Genomic DNA, 13,846 nt, shown 5'->3' on the forward strand with positions numbered 1-13,846 from the left:
AGCCATGAAATTGGGGCTGACTCGAGGAAGACGAGCACACCAAAGGTGCTCCATCGTCCGTCGATGTCCCCCCCGCCATGTCTGCATCGCTGAACATAGTGAGCTACAGCCTACTCCCGCTAGTCTTTGGAAAGATGATCCCTTGATCCACCGTCCCCTTGACGTAGCGCAGTAGCTGCTTCACCACAGCCCAGTGATCCTCTCTAGGATCCTCCATGAAGCGACTGACATAGCCCATGGTGAATGCAATGTCCGGCCTCGTGTGGACTAGGTAGCGCAGACCACCGACGATGCTCCGGTAGAGTGTTGCATCCACCTTCACCGCGGTGCTGGCCTTCATCAGCTTCAGCCGCTCCTCCATCGAAGTCACGCATGGCTTGCACTCAGCCATGCCGCTCCACTCCAACAGCTTGGAGGCATACACGCTCTGACCGAGCATGAGTTCCTCCTTCCCCTATCTCACCTCAATGCCGAGGTAGTAGGAGAGTGCACCGAGATCTCACATTCGAAAACGAGCCACCATCTCGCACTTGAAGACGTTGATGTCCTCCGTGCATGTGCCAGTGAAGATTAAGTCATCCACATACATGCCAACGACAAGCTCCTCCTTCCCCCATTGCCACGTGTAGAGCGCGTGCTCGGTTGCGCACCGTTGAAACCCAAGCTCACCCAGCGTGGCGTCAAGCTTAGCGTTCCATGCTCGTGGGGCCTGCCACAGCCCATAGAGCGCCTTGCGTAGGTGGAGCACCCTGTGCTCCTCTCCCTTGATGGCGAAACCTGGAGGTTGCCTGACGAAGACCGTCTCCGCCAGCTCACTGTTGAGGTAGGTTGATTTAACATCAAAGTGAAGGACGCGCCAGTCCTTTGCTACTGCCAAAGCTAGTAGCAAACGGACCGACTCCATGCATGCTACTAGTGTAAACACCTCCTCGAAGTCTATGCCCTCATGCTAAACAAAGCCTCGGGCGACGAGGCGTGCCTTGTGCTTGACAATGGCGCCGAGCTCATCCCGCTTGACCTTGTACACCCACTTCAGGCTAATCGGACGACATCCTGGAGGTGGATCGACGAGCTGCCATGTCTCATTTTCCTACATCGCCTTTATCTCCTCCAGCATCGCCCATCGCTAGTTTCCGTCGCGCTCGGCCAGCGCGAACGTTGGTGGTTCCTCTACACTGACGAGCAATAGCTCTGCGTCATTGAGCAGCCGACCAGCCAGTCCTAAGGGTCCTGTGCCGCCGATGATGTCATCCAGCCTATGGAACCGCACTTCCTCGCCTTCGTGGAAGGCATCCATGAACTCAGTGATGTCACCGGGAGGTGAGGCAAACCCAATCAGTGTTGATGGAGTTTCCTGTTCCGTTGGAGTGCTCGGCACAGCATCTAGAGTGCTTGGCACCTTGGTTGCAGTGCTCGGCACTACTTCTGGACAGCTCGTCACTACTCCTGCAGTGTTCGGCACCACTGTAGGAGTGCTTAGCCTCAGTCTTGGAGTGGTCGGCACCACTGCAAGACCTCTTGGCTCCGCCATAGGAGTGCTCGGCACCCATCCAAGGGTTGGTCGCCACCACTGCAGAACCTCTCGGCTCCACTCTTGGCATGCTCGGCATCCCTCCTGAAGTGCTCGGCACTGCCCTAGGAATGCTCGGCCCTACCGCTGGAGTGCTCGTCACTCCTCCCGGAGTGCTCGGCACCTCTTCCCCAGTGTCTCCACCACCGTGGATGACCAACTGCTCGATGACGAAGGTGCTGGTGAAGCTGCAAGCTTCCCTCGTGCTCGAACTGGTCCAGTCCCAAGCCACATTCTCGTCGAACTCGACGTCGCACAAGACAAGCATCTTGTCTCTGTGTGGGTCATAGAGCTGGTACGCCTTGGTACCCCCGCGTAGCCCAGGAACACCATGGGTGTTGTAAGGAAAATGGACCATAGGCCCATTTACTTTGAATTTTGGTGTTTGATGACCAACACAACCAAATTGGACTAATGAATTTGCAAATGTTTGTTTTGTAGTTTAATGGGGTGCAAGACGTGACTTGGACGAAGGCGACTTGATGATCCAATAATCAACACCACAAGCATGACCTTAGGAGCACAAGAGAAGACCCAAGATATCAAGCAAAGTCCAAGCACGAAGATATGAACAAAGCCGCACGTAAGATCGTGAAGAAACAAGCTCACAGAAGTGACCAGACACTGGAGCAAAGTGACCGGACGCTTCGATTAGTGGCTCGGCAACAGCAGGCGTCAGCAGCAGCGACCGGACGATGAACAAGTAAATCGATCGGATGCACTGATGGCACTGTTCATCAGCCCGGCAACACACTCAGCATTGGCCGGACGCTGGCGGCAAATCGACCGGACGCAGGACAGCAGCGTCCGATCGAGTATAGAGAGGTTCTAGAGCGGCGAACTTGTGACCGGATGTGTCTGGCAGCAAGTGATCGGACGCTGGCAGCGTCCGATCAGTTGTTCATGGCTCTAACAGTCGGGACGACCAGACGCGTCAGATCAGGACGACTCCAGCGTCCGGCCAGTAGCAGAAAAGCAGGACTTCGTCCCCAACGGCTACTTTCTCAGTGGGGCTTATAAATACAACCCCAACCGGCCAAATGATAGGAGTGGAGCTGAGAAAACATACCAAGGGTGTTGATACACCATTTTAGTGATCGCCACTTACATAGTGCTTAGTGTTTTATTAGGTGATTAGCGTAGGTGCTTTGCGAAGTGCTTAGGTTGATTAGATCACCGCTTTTGCGCTTGCTCTAGGTTTAGGCCTAGTGTTTAGTGAGATTTGCACACCTCTTACCACTCGGTGCTTGCAAGCATCATTGTTGTACATCGAAGGGGCTTGTAGTCTTGTGAGATCACACCAACCGCGTTTGTGGTGTGGCCGCCACCCTTATACCAGAGGGAACAAGGCCCACGGCATTTCGACCGGCAGCTTGATAGTGATGACGGCGGGGAGCATCTGGGAGAGGCTTGCCGGAAGGCACGTCGGAGACCCACTTGTGCCCTTGCGAGCGATTCCTTGCGAGGCGCTCCAACTAGTACTAGGGGGAAGCTTGCGCGCTTCTCGATACCTCAGTAAAAATATCGGAGTCGTCGACGTGAGTTTCCATATCTCTACCTTGCTCTTTAGCTTCCGCATGTACATTGATTATATTACTCCTTTGACGGTAGAGATAGCAACACACTAGTAAAACCGTAGTTGCACATTTAGATAGTTTACATTTTGCATAGGTTTTTGCTAGGGTTAGAAAAAGAGGCCATAGTTTAGAGTTAGAATTTTAAGTTGCCTAATTCACCCCCCCTCTTAGGTGTCACAGTCCCCTATAGGTGTGCTCCTGTCCTCCAACTTGGTGAGGTTCAGCTTCGTCTTCCTGACGTGGCCGATGCAGCCGAATGTCCGGAGGAAGGACACGCTCGGCTTGCGCCCATACCAAGCTTCGAACGGCGTCTTGCCCATCAGGGCTTTGGTCGGAGCGTGGTTGAGGATGAACACTGTTGTGGTCATCGCCTCCCCCCAGAACCTTGCTAGCGTGCCTTTGGCCTTCATCATGGATCGGTCCATGTCGACGACCGTCTGGTTCCGTCGCTCCACCACGCCATTCTGTTGTGGCGAGTACAACGCAGTGTGGTGTCACACCACACTCTGATCCACGTAGTACGCAGCGAACTCCACTGAAGTGAATTCACCGCCGTGACCAGTCCTCAGCACACGGAGCTTCTTGCCGCTCTCGGCCTCCGCGCGCATCTTGAACTTCTTGATCGCCGCCGCTTCGTCCTTGCTCGTCAAAAGTTGCAGCCACATGTAGCGGCTACAATCATCCATGAGCAGGAGGAAGTACCGCCGACCACTGTTTGTAGCAGGCATGATTGGCCTGCAGAGGTCGCCGTGGACGAGCTCGAGAGCGTCCTTCGCGCGATACTTGGTCGTCTTTGCAAATGGTAGCCTCCTCTGCTTCCCGATCAGGCAGCTGTCACACAGCTTGCCTCCGTGCTTGATGTGGGGTAGCCCTTGGACCATCTTATCCAGCCGACCAAGCACGTCTAAGCTGAGATGTCCGAACCGGGCATGCCACATCAACGGTTCCTCGGTGTGCCTTGCCGCCAGGCACACCGACTGCTCTACTTCAGGTTGAGCAGGTACAACCAGTTCAGGGACCTCTTCACCTTGGCAAGAAGTCGCTGCTCCCGGTCCCTGATCCTAAGGACTCCGTCCTTGATCAGTACCTTGCTACCGTGCTCATCCAGCTGACCAATGCTGATGATGCTGGAACGCAACTGCGGGATGTAATATACATCCGTTAGCGCACGGTGCTCCCTGTTCTGGCACCTGAAGATAATGGTGTTGCGCCCTTAGATAGCCACCCTTGAGCCGTCACCAAACTTCACCGTACCGGTAACATCGTCGTCGAGCTCGAAGAAGGATGCCTTGGAGCCCGTCATGTGGTTGCTGGCACCAGAGTCCAGATACCACCGCTGCTCCTGGTCGGTGTCCACACGTCCGAGGTGGACTTGGGCACGTGGTTTGTCGAGGTTGATAGTTTTCGGGGCCTTCCCAGGTCCTTCCAATATTGACGCCTCTTCCTTCTCCTCGGCCTCGACATTGTGCAGTGCACAAAACATCGCCATGAGGATAGTGGCCTCATCCTCATCATCAGCTTGCGCTAGATGAGCCTCAGCCTTCTTCTCCTGTTTGTGATTTGGGCACTCCCGTGCCCAATGAACCACTCACCAGTCTTGTCGAGCACCCGCTAGTGTTGCCGAGCACCCACTAGCTAAGCCGACCACGAACAAGCATTGTCTATCCCCACACACTATGGCTAGTGGTTGAAGAAGAGGGAAAACAGAGCATACACACACAGTACAAGACACCAGCGTTGGCCAAAGCCCTATATGGGAGATGATAAATCTGAACTCTCTTTACTTAGTTGTCGTGGTAGTCTATTTATACAACCCTCTCTATGTAGTCCTAGTACAGCGCACATGCTGCAACAGTAACTAGATAACACAGCAGGACTGACTTTTGTGCCTGTCCCCGCTTGTGGCTATAGTTCGGCAGGTGAGCCATTCGGCGCCTGCCTCTGCAGCGGCTACAGTACCACAGCAGGGGGCCTTTTCGGCACCGCCTTCCCTTGTTGTGTGTTCACACAAGGAAGCAGTAGATTATTCTAACAGGCTGCCTAGGCCGCCCTTCCCAGCGCCCAGCCCACCCTAGCTGGCGCCCGACCTCCATCCCGCCACAGCCGGCGCACAGGGCACCTTCCCCAGCAAGGAGGCCTTCAAGTTATATCAAACTAGTGTGTATCATTTTAAATCCATGTGTAGAAATGGTGTGATAGACACCTAAAGTAACGTCAATCCTAAAGAAACGTGAGAATTGTTGGAACATGATGGAAGTTGCCAATCCAATTAGCTCTAGAGAAGGATGCCAAACCATGAACATAAAGAGGAAGAAACTGAAAGAAGGCATACTTCAACGCAACAAATGCCAGGCAAGAAACATCATCTGATGTAAATTATTATCTTGACTACCTCTACAATCCTCTATCTGACAGTAGTCATTGCAGGAACTGGATAACATATGCCGTGAGAGCAACTGGATTCTTCCAAGATATAGAGTACTTCCTTCAGTTACTTGTGGTATGTGGTTGATAATCACTGATTTTTGAAGTTGATGCATGTCGTAGCATGGAGTCCTTGGACCATATAGGCATCAGAATAATGCAGTCAGATTTAGGTTCACAGCTTGCTCTTCGTGTATTATTTTGGCTGTGAAAATAAAAATATGTCTATCTATCTATTTGAACCTACAAATTCTGGTTAGATGGTGTTTGCTGCATAAGCCACAACATTCTGCAGGTGTGCCAGGAGAGGTTCTTTGGCCTTTAAGCCATGGACTGTAGACAGTAGTTCTCGCCATGCCATTGTTGGGAGTCCAAACACTAAACTCCAAACTCGAATGACCTTCTCCTCAAATGAAAGCCACTACGTGAAAAACGGTTTGTAGCAACGGGATAAATTTTTTGTAGGAGCGGCTGGTGATGGAGCCGCCCCTATAGTGGCGTGCTCGGGAGCCACTAGGCCAGCCGCCCCTACAAATGGCATAGTAGGGGCGGCTAATAATACAACCGCCCCTACAAATAGGGTCGATTTGTAGGGGCGGCTCACTCACCAGCTGCCCCCGGTGTTACGATTTGTAGGGGCGGCTCAATCACCAGCCGCACCTACAAATCACTCGTACAACAAATATCTCCCAGTCCCCGGTCCCCTTGGTCCCGTTCCCCTCTGATCCTTTCCCCTCTCTCTCTCTCTTTCATCCCCGCCATCTCCACCTCCATCGTTTCTTCCTCCCCTACACCTACGCCGCTGCCGCACCTCCCCTCTTCCTCCTCCGCCGCCACCATCCCTCTCCATCCCCCAACCACGACGGCTCCACGGAGGCCGAGATCTAGGCATGGTGGCTCGTGAGTCCAGCGGCCACCAGATCCGGTAAGGGGGCTCCCACGAAGCCCGGTTGATTCAGAGAGGCCCTCCATGGCCTCACCTTCGCTGGCATCGCCAAGGAGGCTAGGCGACCTCAGTGGCATGCCCCTAGATCCGGCGAGGCCACCTCCTACAAAGCTGCTACGTATCAGATCTAGAGATGGCAAGATCATCTTCACCTCATCCGCTCCTCCGCCGTCTTCTTCGGCTTCACGGCCTCCGAAGCCGACGTCGAACCCGAAACCACCGAACCCCACACATGAGGCCCGCATCCGGAACCCGGATGACTCCACCGAGGCGGGGTTCCCCACGACCAAACCCCGGAAGCCACGCCGTGGGCGCCGTGGCGAGGCGGCAGCTGTGGAGGACTTCGTCCGCGGCTGCCTCGAGCAAGTCTTCGCCTCCATCTGGGAGCACAACCCCGACGTCCTCTAGGGCAAAGGCGACATCCTGAAGCCGAAAGCAGAGGAGCAGCAAGTACCAGACGAGGAGGGGGAGGGAGAGGGAGAACAGAAGCTTGTGGTGGAAGAGGAGGACCCGAGCTGGCCGCTGGATGCTGATGTCAGGTGGGGGATCCGGGCATCAGAGTACTTCGACAAGCACTCGATCAGAAATGTCACGGTGGACGGGGTGGAGATCGATTGGGAAGGGGAGGTCGACGAGGGGTGGGTCAAGGAAATCAATTGCTTGGTGTGGGAGAGCTTCGCATTCCACCCCAGCCCCTTAGTCGTCCTAGTCTTCGAGCGCTACAACAGGTAAAAATCATCCATCCCTGTCTAATTTGATTCGTAAACTATTGGCATTATGCTTGGAGCAGGCTGTGTGTAATTCAATCACCATTTAAGCTTTGCATTTGTAGATGTCTGTAAAGTGCGAATCAAACGAGCCTAGAAAAATCAGAACTGTCCTGGTACTGACAAATAAACGGCAAAACGGGTTTCACTTTCTGGAATTCCTTACGATACATGGGGTGAAATTTATTAGTTTATTTGCAGGAGGGTTTGATTGTTTAGTATTGAACCCTGCATGATGTTGTGGTTTGCAGGGCTGCTGACAATTGGAAGTTTCTTCAAGAATTGGAAAAGGCTGCTAAGGTATACTGGAATGCTAAAGATCGCTTACCTCCTCGGGTAAGTTTGAATAGCATCTTTTGATTATTTGGCCGGGTTACTCTGGTCTTTGTGCTGGTCCTAAGTTTTGATTTGTTTAACAGACAGTCAAAATTGATATAAATATTGAGAGAGATTTGGCATATGCACTTCAAGTAAGAGAATGTCCGCAGTTATTGTTCCTTAGGGGAAACAAGATCTTATACAGAGAAAAAGGTATGTCAAACTAACACCCAAACCTATCCACCCCTTATATTTGTTAATAGTTCGAAATGTCCTTGTGAGAATTCGGTAAAAATTTACTGAGGGTTACCTTTCTTCTTACGGGAAATTAATTGGGAAACAAAATAGAGAAGTAGAGGTGAGACCTAGTTATCATTGTGACATTTGAGAGGAAGAGATAACTCCAGTTAGAAGTTTGGAGAGAAAAGGAGATGTATGACTTGATCCTCTCCACAATGGAGCAAAGGATGCATTTCCAGCCCAATTTATGCGCCCATTGTGTCATGAATGGTTTATTGTTACCTTATCATTTTTTTGTTATGTCCAGTCTAGTCTATAGATTCTTCTTCACTGACTATTGTTTATCTATACACAGATTGGTTCAATTTGTGGATTCTAATGATCCACCTATCAAGGGGTTGCATGAAGATCTTAATTTTGTGAGCCCAAGAATTGGAGAGGTGGTACTCATGTCATTCTCCATTGCAGTAGTAAGAGGTGGTACTCATGTCATTCTCCATTGCAGTAGTAATAACTAGGAATTAAGCTTCATATGCTATTTGAGTGTTCAACTCCTAAATGTGTTACATGCTAGGTTACTTCCTCCCATCATTCAGTACTATGATCATGAAATAGGCTGCAGAAAAAGCTTCTTAGGGTCAGTTTTGCATACTTGCATTAGCATTGAGTATATTTGGAGGGCCAATTATTTTTCTTACAATCTGTTGCTTCACTAGTTTTGTGATTTTTCCCATTTGTTTTACTTGTCGTTCTTATTGCCAAGCTTTTTTTTAACGTGATTCTTACAAGCATCTTCTGTAGCAAAGATTGTCTACACATCTTTATTCACAGGGTGTATGATATTAAGATCAATGCTTTGTGCTATGAATTTATAAATTGAAATACAATATAGATCAGCAGTTAAACACTTTTGAAAAGCACATGCATGTCTGTTCATTATTCTGCCAATACCATGACAAATGTGTATTATAATTTAGAGATTTAACGTGATTCTGTTTCCTTCCAGAGGGCCCAAGACTTGGCTAATGTCACATCATACCGTGAGTGGGTTCTTCTAGGATATCTTGTTTGTCCTGATGAACTACTTAGGGTTACCGGTATAGATGTTGCCATGGTATGCCCTATGTCTTTTTTTTGTTCGTTTCGTACTCTCTTTTCCTGAATAGTTAATAATTACAGTGTATATAATGGTTTCAATGAGCACTGTACACTTACATCCACCAACATAGTGGCACATACATCTTGTTTTCTCACTCCATTTTATCATAATAAGTCTTATGTTGGTATCTGGTAAGTCTCGGTTTGGTGCTATGGTGGCTTTTTAAAAGCATTTATTTATTTCTAATTTTAGATCGATTTGGTTGAAAGCATCTTTCATGAACTGCTAGATTTTGAGGGTATCTAATCTTATGCTGAATGTATTGTTGTAGCTTACTCATTTTCTAGTAGGGCAGCTCAGTGTGAACTTAGTTCTCTTGTACAATCATAGTTATGGTTTGCTTGGATCTTCAGTCGCAAATTTTATTGAATGGCTGGATGCACTAGTGTTTCTTCTGAAGTCTGAACATTTGCGTTGGTGTTGATATTTCTAAACAAGGCTTGTTTTTATTCTTCAATCAGGGCTGTAGTTCCTACTATCCAGGGCTATGAAGACGCAGGAGACTTCACTGTTAAAGAAAGGCTGAAAACTAGCATTCATATGAACCTGCTTTTTTATTCAATTGTGGGAGCCATTGGCCTTATAGGTCTCATACTACTCTTAATCATGCATAGAGCTTGGTATGTTCAATCTTTACTTGAGCAACATTTCACACTACAATCTGATATCTGAACATAACCTTGTAGTGTCACTTTAATACTGTTCACCATTATGCTTTTGTCATTTTCATGGTATTGATGCTGCCAAGCTAATGGTGAACTGTTTTACTGAAACATCTATATAAGTTTTGATAAAAAAGCTGTTCAAAAAATGTGACTTCTCTCTGTATTCTAAAACGCAATGGGTTTCAACACTCAATGTGCAGCTTGTCATTCATTATGTACATTGTCATTGTATTTTAAAAATGTAATGAGCTCTGTCTGTTCTGATCTGATTTGGGGGAGCACATGTTGGTAATTTGATTTTTTTTGCGGAAATACACTGTAGGGGGGTTGGTACTATAGCCGCCCCTACAAATCGATTTATAGGGGCGGCTACAGTACCAGCCGCCCCTACAAATCGATTTTGTAGGGGCGGCTCGTGTTACTAGCCGCCCTTACAAATAGATTTGTAGGGGCGGCTGATAACACCAACCGCCTCTACAAATTGATTTGTAGGGGCGGTCTGAGAACCGCCCCTACAAATGCATGATTTGTAGAGACCCTTGCGTAGGGGCGGCTGGGCAAACCGCCCCTATAAATGCACTGTAGCCGCCCCTGGAAATGATATTTGACGTAGTGAGCATGTTAGACTGGTGCGACTGCAGTTAAATATGGAAGACTAGTATTCATTTAATCTTTAGTTATTTTTGAGTATGGACAATCCTAATATTATTGAGTTGTTGTCATGGGCATTGGTTAATTAATTATCTATCTTGTGTGTGAAGATATTACATTTTTGTTAAAAAATACACTATTTTTAATAAATATGAACAAAAGACACATGGTAGATCCACAAATTAATACCTCAGTTTCGTGGATCTAGAGTTGATGTGTATCCAAACAGTTTCCTGGTAGATACACGGTGGATCTCAGATCCATGGTCGAGCTGATCAATGGTGAATCACAGATCTAGATTTACTTTTTTCTGGTGTTGAATCACTACGAAGCAGGCCATGTATTTCGAAACTAGGAAGACATAAAAAGTGGGCACTACATAAACTTCTTTTTTGCTGCATTGGCCGCACCAAGACAATAAAGCCTTTACGCCCGTATATTTGGAAGGAGCTCAAATTGGTTGGGGAAACCCAGACAGACGCTACAGGTTGTACATCGATCTCCTAGATGTGATCATGCAGCACCAAGTCGGATCATCTCAGGTGGCATCGACCTTTGTTCATTAAATGCAAATGAACTAACTTCTGAATGTATAGGTTGTGTGGAGGCATTCAGCACGGGATGTGTTGGAGGAATACGGCTTGAGTGACATGACTGAGCGTGGCAACAGGCTCTGGAGGTGCTACGTGCCAGTGGTCTTCTTCCACATTGTTGAGGCACACCTGGCATGTAGAGTGCATATGCAATTTGGGAATAAGCAGCAATCGTATCCTCCTATTGAGTTTTCAACAAGCCAAGCTTAGCATAAGTGTGCGAAATTACATATTTGTTTGCTAAAAACATCTTTGTTTGTTAAATTACAACACTTGTGAATAAATGTCATTGTTTGACACCATGTAGGTATGATCGGAGGAGGCTCTACGCTGAGACTCGAGGCGGCGGTATTTGGGGGGGGGGGGGGGGGGGGGGGGCTGATATACAAGTTTAGATCCATTCGCCTATGGGTCCCGCTGCCCCCCGCGGCATCCTCATACGCCATGCTCGTGCCGTCAACAGACACAGAGAGAGAGAGAGAGATTACCTTGGGGTTGGCTGCTCACTTTCATTTTTTGCACGTTGTTTCCATTGATTATTGCTTCTGTGACCTTATTCATGCTCTTGGATATCAAAAGCATCTTTATGGCATGCTTGCAGATTCCCTTTCTAATTTTTATTGGAACTGGCTCCTCATGATGAATCTTTCCTCTAATAATATTAGGCTTCATAATTCTATTTCTTTTTTGTTCATTGAAGCTTCCCTAAAGATCATCTGCTTGTTTGCCTGCAGCTTGTGTGGCATGGATCTCCATTTAAACCTTCTTCCGGAGTGCCAACTATCGGATTGCCAAGAGAAGCAAAAGGGCACAAACAATAATTTTTTCTATCTCCTCTGAGATCGAACGGGTCTGGAACACGAATTGAAAAGACAAGATGGTAAACACATAATATATTTTGTTAATGCAGAGCATTTGAAACTTAATGATTCTATAAATATATCATATAGAAGAGGAATTTTAAATTTTATCCGTATTGAAAGGGCACTCAAATTTTATTTTCTTTAGTCCCATTGTCTTCTAAACATAGAACGAGTTTGAAGAATTATCTTAGAGGCCACTGTTCGGTGCATGTTGTTTGCTATATTTTCTTTTTTTCGTATGAGACCAAAGACGCATTGTCTTTTATATTTTATTCGGTCACATTCATTTTAAATGAGTTCGAAGAAAATATTTCATTGTCTCTAATTTCATTTTGATATGAGACAGAAGATGCGTTGTCATCTATATTTACTTCAGTCTATTTTAGTTTTCGATCTCATTTTCTTCTATATATTCAACATTGTCCCTCTCCCACTCCCAGTCCCAGTCCCAATCCCACTCCCTCTCCCACCACTCTCATTCCCACCAGATGTGGTTTCTCCTCGTGATGCATGCCACCATCCTCCACCTCCGCAACGCCAACATCCACGGTTCCCTAGTGGCCATCGCTAGGCTTGGCACACAGAATCATGGTGCTATGCATGCGCTGCGATTGTTACGAGACCACGACAAGCACCATGTTACGAACAATAATGGGATATCCCATTGGCGCATTCCTCCTGTCGACGATGCTCCCGGCAGTAGTGAGCCCCGGAGAAACCTGGGAAGATGGCCATGGCGGTGGTCCGGGCGATGAAGAGGCACACCGTTTCGGTGCGCACACAGTAGAAAAGAAAGAACCCCATGGCGTCGGCGAGGAAATCGCCGTACTCCTCAAACGACAGCAGTTGGATCCATAGTGTGGCGCCTGTGTGCATGTTCACGATGCAGCAGCGACGCGGCGCTGCCATGTCTACAGGTGCCTCGTCCTTGTCATCTTTGTCCTTGTGAAGCATCACCCAGTTCCTGGGGAAGAAACACGGTTCCCAAGTTGGACGATTAGCGGTGGAGCTTCTCCGTGGTTTGCAGACCGCTCTCAGGAGGATGTACTCCATGCCATAGATGGCAAGCAGCTTCTCACCGATCTCCCTGACAGTGTCCTAGACTAAATTCGCCCAACCCTCTCCTCCGCATCGTGTAGAAAGAGAAATTCATCACATAAAATTAAGAGAAACAGAGAGATGCGTAAAGTATTGTGGCTTTCGCGTCGACTTTGGATTGCAGGCATCGGAGCTCCTCCTTCCTGCGTCACGGCCGGCGTAGAGCAGTCTCCTACCGTCCTCACTGATCCCCTGGACGGCGGCGCGACCGGGCACGTGGCCACCCAGGCTAGCAGCACGGCTGCCCAGGCTGCCCTGGCCAGCGCCCAGCCCACCCTAGCTGGCGCCCAGGTCGCTGCATGCGACCGACCTCCATCACGCCATGGCGGGCGCCCAGACCACCTTCCCCAGCAAGGAGGCCGTCAAGTTATATCAAACTAGTGTGTATCATTTTAAATCCATGTGTGGAAACGGTGTGATAGACACCTAAAGTAACGTCAATCCTAAAGAAACATGAGAATAGTTGGAACATGATGGAAGTTGCTAATCCAATTAGCTCTGGAGAAGGATGCCAAACCATGAACATAAAGAGGAAGAAACTGAAAGAAGGCATGCTTCTACACAACAAATGTCAGGCAAGAAACATCATTTGATGTAAATTATTATCTTGACAGCCTCTACAATCCTCTATCTGACAGTAGTCATTGCAGGAACTAGATGACATATGCTGTGAGAGCATCTGGATTCTTACAAGATACATAGTTCTTCCTTCAGTTACCTATGGTATGTGGTTGATAATCACTGATTTTTGAAGTTCCTGAATATTGTAGCATGGAGTCCTTGGAGCATATAGGCATCAGAATAATACAGTCAGATTTAGGCTTCACAGTCTACCTTTGTGCATTATTTGGTTGTTCAAACAAAAATATGTATATCTATCTGTCTGTCAATCTATTTGAACCTACTAATTCTGGTTAGATGGTGTTTGCTGCACAAGCCACAACTTCCTGCCAGGAGAGCTTCTTTGGTCTTTAA

General features: G+C 48.2%; 1 pseudogene; it reads left to right on the plus strand.

Moving 5' to 3' along the window:
• Window positions 1–6,541: 6,541 nt before the first annotated feature.
• LOC136484019 (thioredoxin-like fold domain-containing protein MRL7 homolog, chloroplastic) lies at window positions 6,542–13,846 on the plus strand (annotated as a pseudogene).

The sequence above is a fragment of the Miscanthus floridulus genome, chromosome 9, assembly GCF_019320115.1.
Source record: "Miscanthus floridulus cultivar M001 chromosome 9, ASM1932011v1, whole genome shotgun sequence".
Classification (NCBI taxonomy): domain Eukaryota; kingdom Viridiplantae; phylum Streptophyta; class Magnoliopsida; order Poales; family Poaceae; genus Miscanthus; species Miscanthus floridulus.